We start from the raw sequence: 25,706 nt of genomic DNA, 5'->3' as shown, positions 1-25,706 counted from the left end.
TTCTGCCAGTGCAGAGCTCTCTTCATTATACAGTACCCTACTATTCTTTACTCCCTTTTGATTGCTATCAGAGTTTATACCTCAGGGAATAACGCCACGTTGTTTTTCACTTTGTGGGTAATCACCTCTCTCTTTAAGTTGACATTGCTGGGCTCAAGCCCTTCACACCAAAAAGCTCATGCTGCCTTAGTCTATAAATAAGATGTATACCTCAGTGCCTGATCAGCTTTCTCACCTGATACTGCATGGGAACAGCCTCATGGAAGACTTGCTCCTCCCCTGTACTGATGCCTTCTATATGCATCAGCATCTCCGTGTGGCTCCACTTGTTTTACCATGTTCCTTAGGGGATGGAGCAGGTCTTCTGGCATAAAAGACTCATTCCAACCAGGCTTAGTCTCCTGCTGTTTGGAGGTGAGTTCCATGATGGATTCCCACAGGGAGCTACCAACTGGCAGCATAGACTGCTTATGTTTCACCAGTCTAGCAGGAGAACAGAGACCCCCCACTAGCTAAAATAAAGGCACTTCATAGCATGAAATGGCAAAAAAACATATGAATATGAGTATTTGTATGGAACACAGCCACTCCTCAAACACTTGTGTGAACAAAGGCACGTGTTCATAAATAGTGAATACAAAGGGGAATGGTGAAAACATGCCATGTGCAAAGCAGGCAAACCTTATTAGATTAAGTAGGATTGATGCAGTGAAAAAATGGCTCTAGATGATAGAATACTTAAATAATATAATCTAGCTGTGGGAATTAAGGCGTTGAACATCAAGCTTTATTACCATGGCTACCAAAAATACCCATTTTCACTCAGGAATAATTCTAAAGCAAGCAGTCTCTTGTACAATTAGTCTGTATACAGAGCACAGTTAAATACAGAGTTAAGCCCTGCAGTCCTTCCACATGATTTCACCCACTGATTTCAACAAGGAATTTTGCCAGAATAAGGACAAAAAATTGCAGAGTTTTGCCTGTTGTTTTAGGGTGCTTGGAGGGCAACGCGGCCTAGTAGCTAGCGCACTTGATGTCCAGCCCCTTGCTTCCCTGACCAGGTGGCAGAGGTGCCTGGGTCCTGACCTTAGGCTGGGAATTTTCTGGCCTCCACTTTTATTGGGTGTCAGCCCTTAAGGGGTGTAATAGGGAGACCTGGGCTCTCACTCTCTCCATTGGTTCCCAGCCCAGGGCCCTGCATGAAGCAACACAGCTTCCTACCTTTGTCCCTTCAGTTTCGGTGTAGCCACTAGAGTCCAAACAGGCTGTAGTGTCTCACCTGGAGTGGTGCCCCTTGTGAACCTTTTGCGGCATCCTGCCATGGTCTCAAGTGCCTCTGGGCAGAAGTGCATATAAAGTTGGAAGGGGGCCTACTCCCACGATGTCCTTATAGTCAAAGAGTAAAGTTCACTCAGTGCTGGGTGCTCCCCAGTCTCCTTAACAGTCCCTCTCTCTCAGTCAGGGATGCAGTGCTTCCACCATTGGCCATCCTGGCTGTCAGCTTGTAGTGAAGCTCCCCTCATATAGAGAGAGGCAGAACTGCCTCTTCACCAGTCAGCCCCCAACTAAGCCAGGTTCTCTCCTTTCCCCCCGACCCTCCAGGCCTGGCATTGGCAGCAAGTGTGGCAGGGTAGGGTTAGCTGAGCCCATAGGCTCTTTTCAACCATTCTCCTGCTGGTGTGAAGTTTCTCTGTTCCATCACACCCATATACAGTAAATGTGTAATGCTGCATTCTATACTTACCTTGGTATGGTGTAAAGTCCACAGTAATTAAGATTGATGTTGAACACCCAAATCCCCACAGTTAGAATATATTATTTTAGTATTCTATCTACAGCCATTTTTTTCAGTGCATCCTCTTTCCTATTTAGCCTGATAAGATTTCCCTCTTTGCAAACTAAATCTCATGTATATCTGAGTTGTGGGGGTGGGGGAAGGGAAATAGTGTGAAGTGCATGATTCCTTTAAAACAGGAAGCTTATTTCTTTCCTCTCATAAATAAGGATCACAGGTGTTGCCCTGAAGGATTAGGACACTTTCATTAAACTATACCTGACATAGATAGCTTCCAGGGTGTTGATGACATCCCACCTCAACATTTAAGCATCTGATTCCTCTGAACCAGTTACTGAAGTAATGAGTCACTGGAGGATTTGGCTGAGAAATATTTGAGAAACACATGTCCAAACTACTGACAATTATTTATAAACCTACTAAATAATTGAAGAGAAGAAGCTAATATAATGCCCACAGGAGCACAGCAATTAGATTGAAAAAATTGCCTTTACTGGAAATGTTATTTCACTGAAACCTTTTTACTTGAAGGAAAACTTGCTGGGGTGTTTGGCAAATACTAGATCTGAAAAACAAACAAATCAACCAAAAACCCCGGATCGTGTATTGTGCCTTGAAAGCAAAGTAGTTTGTATACTTCTTGTTCTCCTATCCAAGAAGAAAAACAAACCCCTGACTAGTGTCCAAAACCTAAGAGATAGGACAGCCACTAAGGTGCATTGACAGTTAAGTTTCTTTCATGAGGGAAAGAGATCCAGCCATAAGCTGTGGAAGGAATAGAGTTAAGACACCTCCCCCAAACCAGTCACTATTAATAAACCTGGGTGAATTAGCAGGTGTTCTTTGAAAACAATGCTGATGAGTTTCCCTAGCAGCAGGCATGTGATCTAATCCTTCATGAAGGAAGTAACTATACAGAAAACATAAGGAAAGAGCTAAAGGGGAATGAATATTTGGCCTGAGCATAACACTGGGATTTTCTTTTCTTTTCATGGACTTGTCTGAAGCAAGTTGCTCCTTGTTGCATTTACTGTGGACTGCACATGAGGGAAGCTTGTTGTATTAATGTTTGACCCTTAAACTTAAGGGCCTGGATATGTGCTATAGAGTAAGTCCTCCCGGGAGTGTAGAGATGCCACACCTCCTACACATTCTTGTTGAAGTCCTTTGTTTCCTGAAAACCTTCCTGCTGGGGCAGAAATAAAAGTCCAGGAGAGGGCAGTCACAGGCTGCAACTACAGTGAGTAGTGGAAAGTTTTGTTACCTCATTCTGTATGTAGTTCCTGTTCATAATAAAGGGTTTATCCTGAAACTGGTCTGTTTATCAGTAAGAGTAATATACTACAGGATATACTTTTAGTTCACAATAAAACAATATAGGTATTTAAACTTTTGTTCAGCCCACACTGCTGCATAAATCTGTTTATTATAGCACCACTGACACTGTACTGAGAATAAATGCCCTGTTTAAAGTACTCAGATCCCTGGAACTGACACAATCATCCACTTAACCCTCCAGGATTGTCCTGGAGTCTTCAGGAATTAACGATTAATCCTTAATTAGAAGATTCTGTCATGCGATGAAACCTTCAGGAATATGTCCAACCAAGATTGGCAACCTACATCCACTGCATAAAAACAACATAAAATATAACCCTGGTAATAGGGATATTGTTTTCTTGAACCATATAATTCTTCTGGTGCACAAATTCCTGTCAATTCTCTGTTCAGACCCAGAGTTCTTTTCTGAGGCTTTGCTTTGAAAAGGTCTGTGATATTTGTCTATCATTGTTTCATAGGGTTTAAATACATGGTACCTGGTCTAAAATGCTTATGAGTTATTGCTGACAAGCAACACACCTCTTACACATTCCCTGATCAACCAGACGAGGGGCTTACCTCTAAGGTTGATTTCAAACTGAAAATGCTGTAATAGTACCACTCACCTTTCAGCAAATTGCTGTAATTTTAAAAGGTAAGTTGCTTATTCTTTTTTGTTTAATGACACTTTTTAACAGCAACACTTCTGCATGCCCTGCCCTCCGCCATAACTTGCTTTCACTCAAAGCATACACAGCACCTTCTGTGAGGCAAGCAAATCATTCTGAGCTGTGTTGCATACATGCACCTACCCATTGTTCACATGCACTCCTCCACATGCCGGACACATTTCCTCATTCTCATGGCCCCTGCTCCAGCCATAGACAAATTTTCTATATCCAGATACTTTCCCCTTATATCTCTGGCCTCTACCTTAAGTCCAATTGTTTGGACATAATGCAGCAAGCAGGTTGTCATGTTTTCCTGCCTCTCTGTCAGTCTTACAAAGGACTTCATTCTCCCTTCTCTAGTTGGAGCATGATTAGTAAAGTCAAATGAGAACCTTCAGTAGATAAAAACAGGACAGGCAGGGGGAAGGAAGGGAGAGGGGAGCAACTGAATAGTAATATAAACTAACCCCCAATTTTCCTGACAGTTGTGAGCACATTCTGTACCAGCTGTTTATTACCCAGAAACTTAACTACAAAACTGAGACTATGCAAAACATGCCACAAGCTTAGCAGCACAACCTGTAAGTGTTTTTACTATGTTTCTACTGTTGGCACTGGCTTTGTGTAATCTCCATAATTTGTGTCACAATTCAAAGTATTTTGAAGTATTTGATATTGAAGTTCTTGCAGACTGAAAGCTGTATGAGCCTTGCCAAAGGCTTATAGATGTCATGGTACCATTCTCAGCAAGGCCTTGCAAGTGCTTTCAGTGGATAACAACAAAGAACAACAACAGTAATCGAGGTTCTGATTCTTATTCTTATGCCAGTGGGGAAATTCATAACTCTCCTCTCAGCCTTTCAGAGTGGCTGCATGATGGAGATTTTTGAAATTTCAACAAAAGAGAACTGACAGAGAGTGGGGGACTCAGCACTTTCAGAAAAGCAGGTTCTTTAAAGGTGTATTAAGTTAAAAAACATTTAGGCACACAAAATCACTAGTCATGTTTGCAGATCTAGGCCTTGGGATTATGATGCATTAATTACATATTTACCTTACTTGCTATCTATCTAGCTGTTGGTCTATTTTAATGTTTTGTACTGACACTCTTCGCCATAGTATCTGAGATCCTCCTAATGTATTAATAGAAATAGCAAAGGCCCCATGGACTTCATGGAGTCTCTTCCCTTTATAGGGTAAAAACTCAGTTTAGGGTAGGATTTATATTTTAGATTTGTTATGTATTTTTCTGTGTTTATTTTAGGTTGATTTGTTTTAGATTTCCCCCCCACCAAGGTGGAATATTTTAATTGCGTCTCTCAATCTGGCTATGCTCTCCTAATCTGTTCCATAAATCACATAAATAGCAAAATGTGTTGTTTTTTTTAATTTGTTGCCTGACTGCCTACCTCCAAGATATGCTGCATTTATAATTTAACCAAGCTATGTTTAGATACAACATTGTTTATATCGTGTGTATCTGCCATGGAGACTTACTGTAAATACCCAGCAGTAAGGTAAACTTCCTTCCAAGTGAGTTACTAATAATGTGTGCATTAAAATGTTAATATTTTCTGATTGTATTTTATTCCCTCAAAGTTTTAATCTAACTTCTTTCCTGTGCAGTCACGTCTGTTGGAACCTGTTTTACCCTGAAACCAGCATGGCTAAAACAAATACGAACAGAGCAAATAACTGTCAGATGTTTTACCTCCTCACACAGAAATATCCAGATGCCAAGCTATAGAAGATAGTCTACTAGAGGTAGCATCTGGCATCTTGGCGAGCTCAGCCAGCAGATGGCTTTATAGTTGCTTCTTGGTCTGTTACTTTTACTGTTGCATTCCATTTTTCTGTTGATTTAGCCTTCATTCTGGGAGATTGTAACTATTATCCCTACAACAATTGGTTCTATGCAAACTTTTACTCAAAGAACAAAACAGGGGTTGTTTCTATGCCCCTATTGTATTGGAATTAGAATTACCATACGCAGACACCGTGTATCAAACTTATGCATAGACATCAAATTCTGAATCAGACATGAAATCAGAAGTCATGCTGAAATTCTTCTTCTGTGTAAGGTACGTATGTTTCTTTTTGTCAATATTCCAGACTACATTATAGGTTTATATACCTGAGTAGAACATAGGCAACATTCAAAAGGGGGGAAAGGATTTTAAAAAGCTTTCAGTGTTATTAAAATCTGTGGTAACAAAATGAAGAGTGTCTTCTTTATTCTTTTTTTTATTATTATTAATACAGTCATTAAGGTCCCAGAGTGAGAAATTATAACAATAATCAGTTAATATTTGTGCAGTACTTTGAAGATGTAAAGCGCTATCTCTATGTGTTCTGCATTGTTAATATTATGTAGAGCAGGTATTGGCAATCTTTGGCACACGTCCCGTCAGGGAAATCTGCTGGTGGGCTGGAACGGTTTGTTTACCTGCAGCGTCCGCAGGTTCGGCCGATCGCAGCTCCCACTGGCCACGGTTCGCCGCTCCAGGCCAATGGGGGCTGCGGAAAGCAGCGGGATATGAGGGCCATGCTGGCCGCCACCTCCCGCAGCCCCCATTGGCCGGGAATGGTGAACTGCCGCCAGTGGGAAGCTGCAATTGGCCGAATTTGCGGACGCTGCAGATAAACAAACCATCCCGGCCCACCAGCAGATTTCCCTGACGTGCCATGCGCCAAAGGTTGCCGATCCTTGATGTGGAGGTTGGCCTGCATCATGGTCCAGGACTCGCCAATCACTCTGAACATGTGAAAAATATGGACATTGATCAGGATCCAACACTTTAAAGCTCAGTTCTACCTCCATAATGAGCCCAAATCAGACCCCCAAAACTGAGCAACCCTAAACTTAGGGGAAGCTTATGGGGCAGATCCTCAACTGGTGCCAATTGTCATAGCTCCATTGATTTCTAGTACAGCTGGCAATCTGCCTCAATAGCTGGATCCCTAGCCACATTTTGCGGTTTGGGGGCATCTTTAACACTGACCAAACAGTCAAAATGATTTGCATTTGAAAAATGGGGCGAGAGTGCTGATGGCTGATACATTTTAAATTGATTCATCAAAAATCATTTCAGTCCGTCAAAATCCATCACCTACTATTTTGGGGGAAAGGGGGAAATGCATCCTCTTATGCTATGTTATTTCAGCGCCAGCAAAGAGAAATGCTATAGCTAGTCTAGAAATACTCTTAACAGCAACTCTTCATAGTATCTAATAAAGTGCACTCAACTTACCAACAATACTGATTTTTGTCAGACATCTGATGTGAGGGATCATAGGCCTCAAATCCTGGGCCCATGGGCAGGTTACAACTGCCACCCAGCAGATCACCTGAGAAACTAGGGAAGGGACCTGGGAAGGGCTAACTAGCAGAGGGCTCCAACCCCAAAAGTCCCAACTGGGGGAAACAGGAAGTAGCAACAGGAAGTTCTCTTAGCAACTTGAGGAATCCTTGCCTGGCTGCCACTGCGGACCCCTGCTGCTTACCTGACTCCTGAGACCTGCATTCCTGCCTGCTCCTAGCTCCAGCTTCCCCATGTGCTCCTGGTCCCTGGCCTTTCATTCCAGACCTCCATCTACTCTCACTTCCTGTTGTCCTACTCCACTCCAGGCTTCTACTCCTCTGCCCTACCCCTGATGCTGTCTCTGGCTCTGACCCCTGGCCTGGCACCCAATGTTGTGTCCAGCTCTGACCTTTGGCTTAGAACCTGACATTGTCCCAGGCTCTGATCCCTGGCGTGGCACTTGACTCCGGCTCTGACCTTCACCTTGGTATCTGATACTGCGTTTGGTTCTGACCCTCTACTCTGACCACTAGGGATCTGCTCCAACCACAGCCCCATCATTGCACCCATTTATGAAGAGATAGCAGGTATATTATCCTTTATAATATAGTCCATATAGAGAAGCAATACTGAATCTGTAGTTTTAAGATTGAGTCCTCTCTGGCTAAGATAATAGTAGTTAAATATGCCTGGAAGGCAAAGAGATGTGAGGAATTGCAGTGACAGCTCAGTACCCAACCTCAGATAATGATCCTCTTGTAAATTCAAGATCAAAGATGTTGCAATATACTCTATGATGGGACTAAATGAGTATGTTTCTCCCACTACCTAGTTGTTTCAGCATGTTTTTGTTTTTTCAGATTAATATTATGGAGGGTTCAATCTTCCACCTCATTCAAACACAGACCTGGGATGGAGCAGATATGGGTGGCAATAGGGAGCCACTTGTAGCTCCATGATCTGAAACCATCCAGCTCTGGTGCAAGCTAGAGATGCACAAAAGCAGGTTTGACTTTTGGTAGAGAGGACCCAGTGTAGCAGAGCTCTGCTCCACCATACCCATCCCTGCCCTGCTTCCAGAAGGTCTCCTCTTTTCCATTATGCCAGGAGAGGGGTAAGATGATATAGGAGGTAGCTGTGCCACCTTCTCCAGCTTTCCACCAGTAGAGAGCTCCCTGCTCATAGGGAATTCTGTGCTAGACATCTCTTAAAGGCCACTTTGCACTGCTTCCATGAGCTAAAGTAGCCTCAGCAAGCTAGGAAATCTGACATAGAACTTTTAAAATTATAGTCATTGGAGTAGGATTCTGGGTCTCCCACATCTCAGTGCTCTAACCAACAGGCTGTAGAGTCATTCTCATGCTTATACTCCCTCTCGCTCTCTGGTCCCATGACTCTTTATTTATCCAAGGTGGAACAGCTTCACCAGGAAAACTGAGAAAGCTTCACAACAATAAATCCCATTGGTCAACAGTTAGGGTACTCAGCTGAGTAATGGCAGAACGCTGTTCAGATCCCTTCTTCTCATCAGACAAAGGGTACTCCCACTGTCTCCGACATCCCAGCTGAGTACCCTACCCTCTGGTCTGAAACTTTTGAGGCAGATCATCATCCTTCCCTCCAGCCATTTTGTATGAGCTCACCTGCAGGGCCTGATCTGGTAGGTGAGCTCTTTTTCATTCAGGAAGCTTATTTCATTTTGGGAGAGGAGCGTAAGGGAAGGAGGAAGAGATGCAGGAAAAGAGTTATACAACAGGCAAACTTGAATGAGAATCCCAAGTCCCTAGAGAAATTTTCCTCCCACTTTTGAAAAGCTCTAAAAAGAATTACGTGTATTATAGATTTTTTTATTATTACTATTTCATTTAACTCTCACTTTAATACTTTTTTCATGCAAACAAAAGTTCAGTAACGGAGCCCAGAGAATAAATGGAGGCTCCAGTAAATGAAAGGCCATAGCTCATGCACAGCTCTTGTCAATGTTATCTGATTTGTGGGAGGCATAAAGGACCTGTTCTACTCATTCTCTTCCACAAGCCTCACGTTCACCTGCCCTGACATATGCACATCCACAAATGGTGCCTCTCACCCGCTTTGCAGTCTGTCTGTGAAATCACATCATAATACATGGGAAGGTGACTTACACAGTTGTAACAATAATGGATGCTCTTGAATTTTCAGGACAAGAAGAAATATTGTCTCACCACAAAACTGTGGAGATGATTCAAATAAAATGAACAGGCATATCTCATCCTCTGTTAAAGAGAGAAAGAATGCAGGAACAGAGTGCCCCATTATATCCAGGGCAGCACTGAGAAGGTGCGAATAGTTAAGATGAAATTCAGGAGAGAATTTGGCAAGCTAATGGAGAAAATAAAAGAGGAGTCCCATCACTAGACTTTACAGAAGTTATTGCCGTGATAGTGGTATGACCTGGATTCCCCGTAGAAGTTATCCTATCTTAGCTGATTCATTCTAGTTCATGAAGTCCTTGGCATAGACCTAGAAATAGGAATTATTCTATAGGTCTAAACACTGAGAGAAACACTATAATCACAGGGTCATATATAAAGAGGCCATATGCCAAGGTCAATGAAAGCAAATTATATTTTTCATTAAAATTTGCACCATACACACATTGTGTGTGTCCTTAGAATTTTAACTCTCCAATAAAAAAGATGAGCACTGTATCATGGAAAGCTGAGGGGTGAAACAGTGTCTCCAGTGGGTGAAGGAAGGTTGTAGTTACTATCACGGCTTTAATACCAAGGTCATAGTACTCCATAGGGTCTGCGGTTAATACCCTTCATGTTGAGTTGGCTTCAAGTTTGGCATTCAAAACACAGCAAGAGCAACAACCAGAGCAATGCATATTTCATGGGGGTTATTAGTTTTCCTATCATGTTGAGGCATCAACTGAATGGGCTGAGAAATCAAAGGGAGAGCAAGCGTGAGAGGGTATGATTCATAAAACAGTTTGAATCAAGGGAGCAATCCAGTTGGCTGATGAGGATTCTTTGTGATTACGGTGTACGAGGCCCTATGGACCTGGCTCTGAATGGGCTCATTTGTCATTATCATCATGTCACATTCCAGGTCTGTTATAGTATCAGACATGTTTCTATGTTGCTGAATGTATTCTATTTCCCCACAGATCTGAGCTGTAGCTTTGGCCTTTCATGCAAAGAACTGTTATTGTCTGCTGGATCTTCACAATATGTTGTATGCAGTGTAGGTCCCATGATATTCTCTCAACAGAAGTTGGTCCAATAAAAGATATTACCTCACCCACCTTGTCTCTGGATCTTCACCATGTGATAACACAGTGACTACTTCAAAATATCTTTTCACATGTTAATTGTGTTGCTGTGGCCTCTGACAGTTTATTCTTGATTCTGTACCTCCTTGTTCCAAAGTAATTGGTGCAGTGCTTACATCAATATTGCCATAACCTTTGCAGTGACCAAACTAGTGACAGCCAAAGATGGCCAGGAGCTAGTGGTAGCCATGCGGGTAGGGTGTAAACTTCACTAGGGCTTGGCCCTGGTGGCCAATAGCCAATGTTCCCAAGCTGAATGAGGAGCCGGCGAGAAAAGGGTTAGTTGTGTTTATAAATTAGGGGCCTGATTCAAAGCCTACCGGAATCAATGGAAACTCCCCAAAGGGCTTTGGATCTGGCCTTAAATAAATTAGTAGCTTGAAAGCATCCTTTGGAGGGATAGAAACCAATGAGTATCCACAACTGTCCTTCTTGAAGGTGTTGCAAACACCAAATGTCCACAGTTCTACAGAGAGATAGGGGCAACAAGTATCCACTCTCAGCCCCTCCTTATGGAAGATCCCAATCATCAAGTATTCACTGTTGCCGCTCTTCTTAAGCAGGAAGTTACAGAGTAATAAGGTAATGCGGTATGTCACTAATGACTGAGTTAGCTGAATGAGTTTTTAGTGGAGAACAAAGAAAATCTTATTTGGATATTTTGGCTACTGGTTTAATTAACAAGCAGCAGAACCCTTTTTGCAGGTTCAGTGAGACCTCTTTCTCTCTAATAACAACTTTAATTATTCTGGCTGTTGGTCCAAGTACACATGGCACGGATTCAGTTAGTTCTTTCTCTGCACTAACAGGTACTATACACAGCAAATACAATGCACACAGTGGGGTTATCAGCATTTCCCACAAAGGAAAAAAAATGAGGGTTTTTTTACATCCTATGCAGATAGAATATAATTTTAAAAATGAGAACAAAACAAAAATAAAGAATGCAAAGCCCCCTAAAGTCAAGGGAAGTCTTTTCCATCTGTTGTCTCTTTTAGACTATAAGATCCTTGGGGCAGGGACCATCTTTTGTTCTGTATTTGTACAGCATGTAGCAGAATGGCATCCTAGTCCATGACTAGGGCTCCTAGACACTACAATAATACTACTACTAATAAAAATGGGGCTAAAGGCAGCACATCTGCTAGTCTCCCTTCCCATGCTAGCAGCTAGCTACTAGAAGGTCCCTCAGACCAGGAAAACTCAGGAGGAGGTCTGAGACAAGTGTGGGGTAAAAGGAAAACAGAGTGGATCTAGAGTCAGAGAGAAAGAGAACTGGAAATGGGAGGGACAAAGAGGGGAGGTCACAAATCAGGGAAAGATTGAGAGGGAGTTGGTCAGTAAGAGGAAATGAGAAGAGTGCATATCACCATGGGTCGAGTTGAAGAATGGCAGAATAATCTCTCTGCTGATCCACTCATAAGAACGGCTATACTGGGTCAGACCAAAGGTCCATCTAGCCCAGTATCCTGTCTTCTGACAGTGGCCAATGCCAGGTGCTCCACAGCAAATGAACAGGTATTCATCAAGTGATCTATTCCCTGTTGTTCATTCCCAGCTTCTGGCAAACAGAGGCTAGGGACACCATCCCTGCCTATCCTGGCTAATAGCCATTGATGGACCTATCCTCCATGAATTTATCTAGTTCTTTTTTTAACTCTGTTATAGTCTTGGCCTTCACAACATCCTCTGGCAAAGAGTTCCACAGGTTGACTGCTCGTTGTGTGAAGAAATACTTCCTTTTGTTTGTTTTACACCACAATCTTAGAATTCTCTGGTATTTACATCCCAGAGTGCATGATGTTTCTGCAGGAAGCAAGAGTGCTACAGAGACAGCAGATTCATCTCCAGAGAAAGAGGTGAGTGATCTTGGCTGCTCAATCCTAGACTGATACTGTTATACTTTATAAGGAACACTGGGCAGTCTTCCTCCCAGAGGAAATGTGCATGCAGTGGAAGGTCTGGGAGGAAGACATTGGGCTCAATAAAATAGTTAGAAAAATATAAATTTATAAAAGAATCTCTAAAAATAGTTGAGAAGTGTTGCCACTTGTTGGGGGACATTTTAGGTGTGCTGCAGCTCCATTCAAAGCATGCAGCCCAGGGTGATCCAAACCCAACTTATCTAATAAGCCTCACAGTGTTGTATTCATCTGTCCAAAATGCCGTGGATGAGACTTAATGTGCTTGTGAAGACCCTGATACAGAATCCCATGTTCATACTCTTCTCTGTGGGACTGGTTGTCCAGATATACAACATCTAGAAAAGAAGAGACAGAGCTATCAAACCTTAGATTTCCAGTGTTTCTCTCTTGCTTTCTCAACCCTATCTATTTCTCTCCCCGCCCCACATCTTTCTTTTTCTTCTGTCTTCTATACCTTTAACTTGAGGTACTGTAGGATATTAAGAGTGACCTCCTCTGAGCAGTTATTCTTTAGGAAACAGAAAAGGGGTGATTAAAATCAGATCACATATTCCCAAAGAAACTCAGTTTCCAGGTTTTAATTCTTCCACATTATTTGGGATCTGCACCAGATATTACAGAAATACAATATACGCCTCTACTTCAATATAACGCTGTCCTCGGGAGCCAAAAAATCTTACCGTGTTATAGGTGAAACCGCATTATATTGAACTTGCTTTGAGCCACCGGAGTGCGCAGCCCTGCCCCCCCCCCCGGAGCACTGCTTTACCGCATTATATCCGAATTCGTGTTATATCGGGCCACGTTATATCGAGGTAGCGGTGTACTTTAATTATCTAGTAACTACTAAAGCTGGTCAATATTGCAAAAATGGTGTGTGCCAAATCTATTTGAAAATCTGAATGGACATTCATTTAAACCTTGTCTGTGCCACTTTCTATTTGCTATTCATCAACATTCCAAGAAACAGGTTTTTGTTTATACAAGTGTTTGGGGAATTGCTATTATTTATACAGACACCTGGGTATCGATGTGCTAATGAGAGTACTCATTATTCACTATTTTTCTGGTTGCAAGTTTCAGTCAAGAAGCAGAAACAAAACCATTCAACTTACATGACCAATCACATACCATGAAAAAATAAAAAATGAATTGTTAAAAAGAACTTTTATGAACAGGCCCTAGGTTAAAATTTGTTCTCATAAACTGTTTGTCATGTCATTTAAAAAAAATGAAGTCTTTTTTCAAACAACTTGTGAACATAAAGCACCAGATCTGTCTGGTAATTCCAATAAGCTACTGGGTGGAATTCAAAGTTTTGGTTTTAACCAATAAATCACTATACAACTTTAAATCTTATTACCTGAACGATCATCATACTGTCACAGCTGAGATCAGTGAGATGCGGAATCTGGGGTTCCCTCAGAGGGAGGTGCTGGCAGGGAGTTGCCTGTGAGAGGTCCTTGATTTGGTAACTTGCTCCCCATTGTGGGTCCACCTGAGCTGAGATTTGTTAACTTTCTGGGCATGCTGCTTAGTCTTTTTTTTCCATCTTGTTAATCCTGCTGAGTGACTCTAGGCTGAGGTCCGTATGTTTATGGTCAGTCTTCTGTTTCTGTTGTGATTTTCAATTTATGAGATAGGCACCCAAAGCACTAGATGGTGCCTATAATTGTATTTTAAACAGTTGAATAAATAAATAAATAAAAGGATTAACCTTCAAGAAATAATTAACCTGCTTTTGTAAGAACCCAGCATTTATTAATTAATTGACAATAATCCAACACGTACAGGTTCCTGAAATTACTTAGAGCAGGGGTGGCCAACCTGAGCCTGAGAAGGAGCCAGAATTTACCAAGGTACATTGCCAAAGAGCCACAATAATACATCAGCAGCCCCCCATCAGCTCCCCCACCCTGCTCCCAGCACCTCCCACCCACCGGCAGCCATGCCGATCAGCTGTTTCATCACATGCAGGAGTCTCTGAGGAGGGAGGGGGAGGAGCGAGGGCACGGCAGGCTCAGGGGAGGGGACGGGAAGGGGTGGAGTGGGGGCAGGGCCCGTGGCAGAGCCAGGGGTTGAGCAGTGAGCACCCCACAGCACACTGGAAACTTGAAGCTTGTAGTTTCAGCCCCAGAGTCGGTGCCTATTCAAAGAGCCGTATATTAACTTCTGAAGAGCCGCGTGTGGCTCTGGAGCCACAGGTTGGCAACCCCTGACTTAGAGGGTCCTAAAGATATTATGATGTAACTTGCACTCTGGTTTCAAAGACAGAATAACCCTGTTGGACACAATATGAATATTATGCATCACATGCCATTATATATTTACTTTATAATGCAAATCTTAAACCTCTCCCCCTCTGCTATTCAACATGGTTCTTGCCTTTTATATGAGCTGGTTGGGAATTCTTCAACAAAAGTTTGTTTGTTTTTTCTCTCAGAAAATGCCGATTCCTTGAAACTGAAGCTTTTCATGGAAATGCATCAATTTCAATGACACTTTTGTCAGGGAGATTTCTTGGGTACAGGATGAAACTTCTGGTCAAATCCAGACAAACTAATGCTGTATCTTGGTGGATAGGGAACCTACCTGGGTTGTGTAAGACCCAGGTTCACTTCCCTTCTTTTCCTAACTACTGGGCTATTGGCTATTCTGGGCTTGGGCACTCTCTTTCTCACCTATTTTTTTAATGAACATATTTGAAAGGCTCACTTTTTTCCCCAGTGTAGAACAAAAAACATTCTGAAATCTCAAAAATTTGTCCTAAGCAGAATTCTTCTTTTCTGGCCAGCCCTACCTGTTACTTAATTATTAAAATTTTCATATCAGCAAATGGTATTAACAGATTATTTGTAATTTAGAATGTAGAGAGTTCACATTTTTGTCTGTACATACCTATTGTGGTGTGGAGAAAGCTTCATGATTGGGGGGGGGGAAATTGTTAATCCTATTCTATCTATATGAACATATCCCTATTCTGTAGAATATATCCTATTCTATCATTACTATAATACCTGATAGGTTTCAGAGTAGCAGCCGTGTTAGTCTGTATCCGCAAAAAGAGCAGGAGTACTTGTGGCACCTTAGAGATTAACAAATTTATTTGAGCATAAGCTTTCATGGGCTACAGCCTACTTCGTCGGATGCATGTAGTGGAAAATACAGTAGGAAAATTATATATATATATACACACACACACACACACACAGAGAACATGAAACAATGGGTCTTACTATACACACTATAAGGAGAGTGATCAGTTAAGGTGAGCTTTTATCAGCAGGAAAGAAAAGAAAAACTGTTTGTAGTGGTAATGAAAATGGCCCATTTCCAGCAATTGACAAGGAGATATGAGGAACTGGGGGGGGGGGAAATAAGCATGGGGAAATAGTTTTACTTTGTGTAATGGCCCATCCACTCCCAGTCTTTGTTCAAGCCTATTTTAATGGTGTCCAATCTGGAAATTAATTCCAATTCAGCAGTCTCTTGTTGGAGTCTGTTTTTGAAGGTTTTTTGTTGTAATATTGTGACTTTTAGGCCTGTAATCAAGTGGCCAGGGAGATTGAAGTGTTCTCCAACTAATGTTATAATTCTTGACATCTGATTTGTGTCCATTTATTCTTTTACGTAGATACTGTCCGGTTTGGCCAATGTACATGGCAGAAGGGCATTTCTGGCACACGATAGCATATATATCATTGGTAGATGTGCACGTGAACGAGCCTCTGATAGTGTGGCTGATGTGATTAGGTCCTATAATGGTGTTCCCCGAATAGATATGTGGACAGAGTTGGCAATGGGCTTTGTTCCAAGGATAGGTTCCTGGGTCAGTGTTTTTGTTGCGTGGTGTGTGGTTGCTGGTGAGTATTTGCTTCAGGTTTGGGTGCTGTCTGTAAGCAAGGACTGGCCTGTCTCCTAAGATCTGTGAGAGTGATGGATCGTCCTTCAGGATAGATTGTAGATCCTTGATGATGCGCTGGAGAGGTTTTAGTTGGGGGCTGAAGGTGATCGCTAGTGGTGTTCTGTTAAAACTCACAATATTACAACAAAAAAACCTTCAAAAACAGATTCCAACAAGAGACTGCTGAATTGGAATTAACTTGCAAATTGGACATTAGGAAAAAAACTATTTCATTAGAAGGGTGGAATCTCCATCCTTAGATGCTTTTAAGGCCCAGCTTGACAAAGCCCTGGCTGGGATGATTTAGTTGGTGTTGGTCCTGCTTTGAGCAGGGGGTTGGACTAGATGACCTCCTAAGGTCTTTTCCAACCCTAATCTTCTATGATTCTATGAGTGGGAGTGAGGAGGAATTAGGGATTTGACATTTCTGTGTAAGAACGAAGAGACAAGCATAGAGGAAGTTATTCATATTCAGTGTGGGACAGTGGAGAGAAGGAGAGAGATTCACCCTCTCTGAGCCTGATCCAAAGCCCCTTAAAGACCATGGAAAGAATCCCAATGACTTCAATGAACTTTGATCAGGTCCTGTGAGGGGTGATTGGTGATGAGTGGGTATAATCTGTCTCCATGGTGAATGTGATCTTAACTTTGCCAAAATCCCACTCCTAGTTATGCAAGTGCATATAAATGTTGAAGGCCTGGACTCTCCGTCCTACCTTTTTATGTTATGATTGTTGCAGTTTTGCAGACAGTTCACGTTAAGATCTCTCACCTCAAGAGGTGCAGGAAAAGAGAGAAATTACTTCAATGAGTAAAGATAAGATATTAAGGATGGGATGTGGCATTTAACAGCTGCTACCAAGGCTCCTTGGGGCACAGAAGGAAATGTACACTGGAGCATATACAGTAACACAGAGGAACTAATTAAAGTTATAGATTCTCACTCTGAGAAAATCTTTTTTTAAAAAGCTGGGGTTCAAATATTTAGCACAGCTATGAAACTATACAATGACACAATAGACTGGCCAGGGCTGCTGACTAGATATCAGTGTGAGGTTAAATCAGATCTCAAGGATTTTCTCTTCTCTTCCCCATGGAATGAGCCACCTGCCTCTCTCCACCTGCTGTAATTCATGACTTCCAGATGAAAATGTATATGTTGCATTTGATTTAATAAACCTGTCTGGTAAAGTCCAGGGCTTACGTCCCTTTCTTGGCACCTCCATATTCATGGATAGAAGCTATCCCTGCATTAAAAAAGGAAGCTTATATATTTCTTCTTTATATCAGAAATTGAGTAGTATGTGTATATAATATATGCAAGTTTGAAAGGATGTTAAAAAAAATCTGAAAATTAACAGTTATGAGAGCTAGCCAATTCCCACGGTCTTAAAATCCTTCTTTCTTCACTATCAACAAGCCCTGACTCACACTGCCCGACCAGCCCACTAGCCCACAAAAATTTACAACAATTCCTACAATAATAAATTGCTAGAAGATTAGAAAATCCCAATTTCAGGGATCTGTTTCCAATATACTAAAATTATAAGGTATACAATTAGGACTGCTCACTACAACAAACTACTTAAACTAGCTGCTACACAATATACCTCTACCCCAATATAACGCAACCCACTATAACATGAATTCGGATATAACACTGTAAAGCAGCGCTCTGGGGGGGGGGGCGGGGCTGCGCACTCCGGTGGATCAAAGCAAGTTCGATATAACGCGGTTTCATCTATAATGCGTTAAGATTTTTTGGCTCCTGAGGACAGCGTTATATTGAGGTAGAGGTGTATAGTTAATACAACTAAATATGCTAACTTTCAAGATCTCATATGCACTTATATAAACCAACAGATAAAATAAACACATTCCATATAATCAAACGGATTAACCATTTCAATTCCATTCTTAAATATATTCTTCCACGCCAATGCATCACACTAACAGAAATCTTGAAAAACTCTCACACAACTTTACATACACGTTCTTTAGGAATCTTTAGTGCATCATGAAGAAACAAAGGAACAGATTTTCTTGTGTATTACAGACCTTTTGCACCAGTCTGGAATCACAGCAGAGACAGAAATCAGTTCAACTAGCCAGCTGTGAATTCCCCTAATATGTGGGAGATCTCTGGCAGCACTCACATATCCAACCTCCTCACTACCCCTGGAGCCATGGGGGTATGTGGGAAGCATCTCAGGGAAAAGGCTCAAGAGCACTGCATTCCAGCCAGAACTAGGTAAATGTTTTGGATGAATATTTGCTGAAATATGCAGTTTTGGGTCCACCAAAACTATTCACAAATTTGGGTCAAATTCAGGGAATAGTTCTGGCTGGAAATTGTGTTTTTAAGTCAAAACGTTTCATTTTGACATTATCAAAAATAAAATGTTTCAATGTTTCATTTTGAAATGACATTGTTTTGCAATTTTACTACACTTATTAACAAAAACAAAAATAAAAAAACACCTTAAGAACAAAACAAAAGGTTTGCTCAACCTGAAATAATAATTATTATTGTTTGCTTTTTCATGCCAGCAAGAAAACTCCCCAAAAATCCATGTCAGGTTGACAAAAAATGGTTGCTTTCCCCCTGATTTTTCAGTTCAGCCACCAGACTCTAAAGAATCCATTATTTGCTCAGCTCCAATTCTGGCTATTCCTACCTGGTATATTGTTCCTTGCAGACACTGTCAGCTGATATAGGTTCCAGCAGTCACCAGGCTGTTCTAAACTATGCTGGGGCTGAGTCAGATCTGCCTGAAGAATCAGGAAGGTATCACAGATTTCCTGATGGCATCTACTTTTTCCATTAAACATCCAAAAAAAGAGGGAAATTTTACAGTTTGATGAGTGAATAGTCTCATGACAGTGAGCTCTATGTCTTTGTGTTTGCCCTCTACCCTGATCTCTGGCAGCACAACTCAATGGGAGCATCACTACCAAAGACTCCCCATGGACACAGTTGCCACCAGCACCTAGAAGGTATGTTAGCATTGCGAGCTAAGCTCTGTGAGGCCAGAAGGTGAATGTGGGTCCTTCATAGCTCCACCCTGCCAATTCCTTGGCCCAGCCCACCCCTGTTTTTCCTAAACCCTGGACCTACCAGAATGTTCTCCAAAGGTATCCAGAGGAAGGGTGAAGGGGACATGGGCTGTGAGATCAACTGGCCCCTCTCCTTCCTCAGAGGGAGGAGAGATTCAGAGACAGATTTGAGGAGGGAGGTTGGGAATATTCATAATTCGGAGGTGTATATTGCCATTCTGCAATTTAAGGGCACTTGTCATTTACACACCCAGAAAAACCTCTTTGATCTCAGCCAGTAAAGTTGTATAAACTTATGTTAATGTCAGATTTACACACATCTTTATTAACAAGTAAACTGACAAATTTAATTTGGTGTGTATGTTTCATGAAACTACTTTAGAATCTTGGTTTATACATGTTTAGATTAAACTGATTTATGCATGCAAATCATCCACAATTTAGTATATAAACTTAATTTTTCATGCACTGTGAGAACCAAGCTAATTCCAGAACTCCCAGCTGGGTCCCAGAGCCCCTCAAGCTACCTTGTTAGCAGCCTTCTTGTTGATTCAGTCCCTCACTCTGCATAAGGAGTCTCCAGTCCCTCTATCTCATTACTAAACATTGAGTATTCAAAGAAAACACCTCTTGCCCATTAGGTGGAAACATGGAACACTCTGTATAAATTCTATGCTTTAAATACATCGTTTATTTTATTATTTTCTTCCCCTTCCTGCCCTACCTGTTTTGTCATCTTTTCTCCATTCTTCCCTGGAGCTTTGGGTTTCATTGTCTCGTATCACCCACTCCATGCTTCTCTAATCACTTTGGCTCCAAGGAGTTTACTTCACTCCCACTGTTGCATTAGGTTTAATGACTGTTATGCCACTCCTTGTCCACAGTCTCAGTGTATTGGGATTAATCACTATTTTTCAGCCCCCTCTCAATCCATCCCCTGTTGCTCTTTATAATTCTGATTTTTTTAATGAAAAAGCTAATTTCAAATATCAGGTATATATTATATGCCAGATTCTCTCTGTACACCTGTGCCTGTGTAAAGGGGCCTCATAGTGGGTTTAAATCAGGGGTTCTCAACCTTTTCCTTTCTGAGGAACTCCCCCTCCCCCAACATGATATTAAAAACTCTACATCCTACCTGTGCCACAACAACTGGTTTTCTGCATATAAAGACAGGGCCGGCGTTATCAGGTAGCAAAGCAAGGCAATATACACCTATACCTCAAGACCCCCACAAAGTTAAGTTGCCCAGGCTTTGGCTTCAACGCCAGGTGGCAGGGCACAGGGCCCTGGGCTTCAGCCTCATGCAGCGGGGCTTTGGCTTTCTGCCCTGGGCCCCAGCGAGTCTAACGCTGGCCCTACTTGGAGGACCCCCAGAAACCTGCTAGCACCGGACTCCTGGTTGAGAACCACTGATTTAAATTATACTTAAACACACTTTTAGGTCCATTTAAATTGTTTTAACTTAGTGTCTGTGAGAATGAGGCCCTATGCTTTTCTTATGACAAAATATATACAAAATAATGCACAAAAATATATACAAAAAGAAATGCAAGCCTGAAAAATATACATTTTGCCTTGTACAGTAACTCCTCACTTAAAGTCGTCCCAGTTAATGTTGTTTAGTTGTTAGGTTGCTGATCAATTAGGGAACATGCTCATTTAAAGTTGTGGAATGCTAACGTCATTTGTCAGCCGCCTGCTTTGTCCACTGCTTGCAGGAAGAGCAGCCCATTGCAGCTAGCTGGTGGGGGCTTGTAACCAGGATGGACCAGCAGCCCCCCATCAGTTCCCCTTATCAGCTCCTCACTCCACTAAGTTCCCTGTGCTGCAGCCTCCCAGCAGGCTAACAATGGCAGTTCAGCTGTCCCTCCCCCCACTGCCATGTGCTCCTCCTGCCCTCTGCCTTGGAGCTGCTCCCAGAGACTTCTGCTTGCTGTGCAGGGGGGAAGGGAGGAGCATAATGTCAGGGTGTCCCCCTCCCCCTTGCTCCTGTACCCCGCTTACCCCTTCTCCATATAGAGCAGGGAGGGGACATGGACGGAGAGAGACAGAGAGAGCTTGGGGCAGCAGCTGCTGTCTCTACTTCCTGATCCACTTAAAAAGACAATGCACTTAAGAGTGGGTCAGCTTACTTAAAGGGGCAGTGTGCATCTCTCTCTCTCTTCCACACACAAGGTGTGTGTCTGTCTCTGTCTGCTATGCTGTCTCCCCTCCCTCATGTTCGTGCTGCCTCATGTGAGAGGCTACATTAATAACAATGTGTTAACCCTTGATGGCTCAGCTGAGTGCTAGTTCATCATTTAGCAGCAAGGCATTCCCTGGGAAATATCCCTCCCTCTTCCACCCTCTAACTTCACCACCTCAACCGAGCTTCACAATCATCATAGCTGTGAACAGTATGAAATTGTTTCTTTAAAACGTATACTGTGTGTATATCTATATAATATATAGTTTTTTGTCTGGTGAAAAAAATTTCCCTGGAACCTAACCCCCCCATTTACATTAATTCTTATGGGGAAATTGGATTCGCTTAACATCGTTTTGCTTAAAGTCACATTTTTCAGGAACATAACTACAACGTTAAGCGAGGAGTTACTGCATTCAGGCAGCAATGTGCATAGATTTTGCTCATATTTTTGACAGATGTTTGACTTTTTTCCCCCACCTTCCTCTCTCTCCCACCTTCCCATCTTCTGCTTCTAATTCTGTCACATCATCAAATTTCCCAACCATTCACCTTTCATTTGCAGTGCATAGCAGCTCAAAAGTGGATTTGCAACAGGTTCAAGCTGTTTTGTCAGTGAGGATAATGATCTCCACCCAGGTTTGTTTGATGTCTTCTGAGTCAGCCAAATCTTCTCCTCTTCATAGTATTTATACTTCAAAATAAAAGGCTCTCAAAGTGTATCCTGTCCATAAAATGGAAATATTTAGGGTAAGACTTCACCCTAAACACTGATGCTCAGAAATAAGTCAGAGAGAGTAATTTTAATTTCAAACATACCTGGGAGAGTCTTCATGCTGACAAATATCTGATTATTTCACAGGACATTTTGACGTAGTGTGTTTCTTGACTGAATTCTGTAAAAATGGAATGATGGCTGTACTAAAATATAGATCAGATGGTTTTATAGGTTAGCAGCAATCACAGTATTCAGAGTCTTATGGTCCTGAAACGTTGCACTTATTTCAGATTCTTTCAATTAGCCAATGTCCAGAGTAAGGAATTAACCTGATAAAAACCCCAGAAGTCAGCTGTTCATCTGGCTCATGCAGTGTTCCCAAGCTGTGAGTGCAGGCACAGAGCTTCCTCATGTGGTGTTTCTTAATAGAATGTGGGTTCATAGTATGCAATATGCAGTATTCTAAGCTGGAGAGTGAGTAAATTTGCTGCAATCCATTGTGGTATGCAGACAGAGAATGGTTCATGGATTGCTCTCCAGTGGAAAGCAGACAAAAAGAAAAGCACAGCTAATGTGGGCTTTGTTACAGCAATTGGGCATAAAGTTGCTCATGTATCCAGAGGAGAGTATCGTGTCTAGAGTATGGCCCAATTTGGTATTCTCCAATGGAATGTAGGTAGGTACATGCAGTATTCCTCAGTAGTGTGTGGACAATGCACGACTCATGCAGTAATGTGTTAGGCACAAAGCATGGTCCACAGGGCATTCTCACCATGAAGGCAATGGGCACAATATGTGGCCTGTGCAAATAGTCCTCAGTGAAAGGTTCACAAGTACAGAGCCGGTCCAAGGTATACACTCTCTTGGGGAGCTGATAGGCATTCAGCATTCCCCAGGTTCTCATTACCCAGTGGAGGACCAGAGAATTGTCTATTTAGAAATGCATGAAACTTTTTCACCCATATATTTCATTCCAAGCGTCATTTCCAAGCTAATCATATGACTATTCATTATTTACAGTGTATGCTGGTCACCTTAATAATACAGTGGTGGTGTTTTTTTTTTCTTTCTGAATGGATAAGTGAAACTTTTATGAGGGAAAAGAGAGATACTGCAAGATGGCTTTGCAAATGTGTCTGGAGCAAACCCCTACCTGTGTGAATAATCATAAAACTTTCTCTCCCTACAAATGTTACGGTAAACAAAAATATTACTTGTATGATTTTTTACAGAAAAAATGGCTTGTGAATACTATCAAAGTGACTTCACACTTACTATCCAAATAAATATTCACCAATACTTCCCCCTGCCCCCACACCAGTAGTCCCATACCTCTTGTCACAGTAGAGAATGGATTTGGGTTATGCCAGCTATTTACCTGTACATTTCAAATCTGAGCATTTCTCAGGCAGATTCTTTAATGTTGCTATATATTTTTCACAATAAAACAAACAAATGGCTAATTATATGCTCGCATACCCAATGAAAAGTTTTTCTAGTACACCCTTGAAGGAGGGTAAGGCTTTCTCCTTGTGATTTAGGTTGTGAAATTCCATAATATCCCAAACTATTCAACTGACAGCTAAGAAAGTGGATCAATCCAAATGGAATGATTAAGGTGTTACAATGGTGAACACACTCATTAAACTTCTCCGCAGCACAAAGTAGGACACCATGGAATTTAAGAGCTTTTTAAATAGGGAAAGTTTATAATTCCATATAGATTCTGTTGCAAAGATTAAAGCTCTAACTCTGAATGAAGAGGAATTTTATTGAAGTTCCAGATACAACAGGACAGCTGAAAAATGCAATTTGTGTTAGTCTATTGAGCATTTTATCACTCATGTATACACTAATTTACATCTACATATTTATAGAAATATACATGCACACAAACATAAATTTGCTGATAATGACAGCTACAGTTAAGGTTGCATTAAAAATTTCCAAATAACCTCTGTTTTCACATACTCATACTGTAGGTTTCTGCAAAAATCACAGGACCAGATTCTGATAACCAGATTAAGCTGAGTAACTCATTAGTCTACAATTATTCCCTTTAACTTCAGTAGGACTATGTAAGGGACTCCATATATAAATAAAAGTATCAGAATCTGGCCCAAAGACTGAGGATATCATGATAAAGTGATAAAAAGAAGTTGATCATATGGGTTATAGGCATTGAGAACACACAAATACAGTTAAATACAATTGTAAAATATACATCTTAGATTAAAAAATGTAAGTCAAACAAGGCAGCTGGAAATCTATAAAATTTTTATATGGGGAAAAGTTAATTAAAGTTGTTGGTAGATAACTCAGCTTCTATTTTCAGCATAAGAAAGAGAGAGAGAGAGAGAGAGAGAAGTATCCAAATCTTTGTCATATGAGTTATTCTTGAGACTGGTCATTTTTCCTGTGTCTAATTCTTTCCAGATTTTTATATGCCATCTGTCCAGTGCATCAGAACTATCCTTTCTCCAATAAGCAGGAATGGTGACCCAAACCGGCAGTAAAAAAGTAATAGCCTGTTCTGAATAAAGCTAAAATTCTGATCACCACAAATAATAAAGCCATTGTGGGAGATAATACAAAATGTTAACTGAAGATCAGGTTACTCTGCCTTTCAACCAGAAGCCAAAATCTTTTTATTTTTGAGTAGTTGTGCCATCATAAAACCAGATTGTACACAATCTCTACAGTGTAGGTCATTTTCAGAGAAACACTTACTACATATAGGTTACTCTGGATTAGGTTAGTGCCAATATTATATGAATGAGTCTATGGTTAACTGCAAATGTAATTTATTTCATATAGCAATATATCAAGGATCAAATTTATTATAACTAAGAATGCTGATGTCTCTGCCAGCCCTCCATGTAATCCCAATTTTCAAGGATTTTGGTCAGCAATTAGAATAATTTTGTGCCCATAAACCTTTTTCATGTCTCAGAGAGACATTGGATTAAAAACTTATGTTGCATGATATATAACTAAAGCAAAAGATACAGCAATGTAGTGAATTAATATCCTACTTTGCATATGCTTTTTCAAGTTTTAACATCTTACTATTATGGATAAGCATCTGCTTCCTACCACATTTAGTCCAATTGCTTAAAAAAAAAAAACAAAAAAAAAAACAAAAAAAAACAGGGACTTCATTATACCCTAATAAACTGAAGGGAGTTTGGCCATAGACTTCAGTGGGAGCAGGATTGAGCCCTAAATTAGGCAGTGGGGGACAGGATGTATCATGAAAGCCATCCAACATGACTAAACATGTTAGCAATTTGTTCCATACAGTTCCAAGCGTGAAATGTATTGACAAAGAAATATTTTTTTATATCACATTGAGAAGCAAATAGTAGAAATTTTAGATCTTTATTAGAGATTGTTCCTTTCCCCTTTGATTTTTATGTTGGTCCCACATAAACAATAAACGAATAGAACGTACGTGCAAGACCAAATATTCAGCTAACGAAAAAGGTTCCACCAAAGAGGAAA

This window comes from Trachemys scripta, chromosome 2 (assembly GCF_013100865.1).
Source record: "Trachemys scripta elegans isolate TJP31775 chromosome 2, CAS_Tse_1.0, whole genome shotgun sequence".
Classification (NCBI taxonomy): Eukaryota; Metazoa; Chordata; order Testudines; family Emydidae; genus Trachemys; species Trachemys scripta.
Note: the sequence above shows the minus strand (reverse complement) of the source record.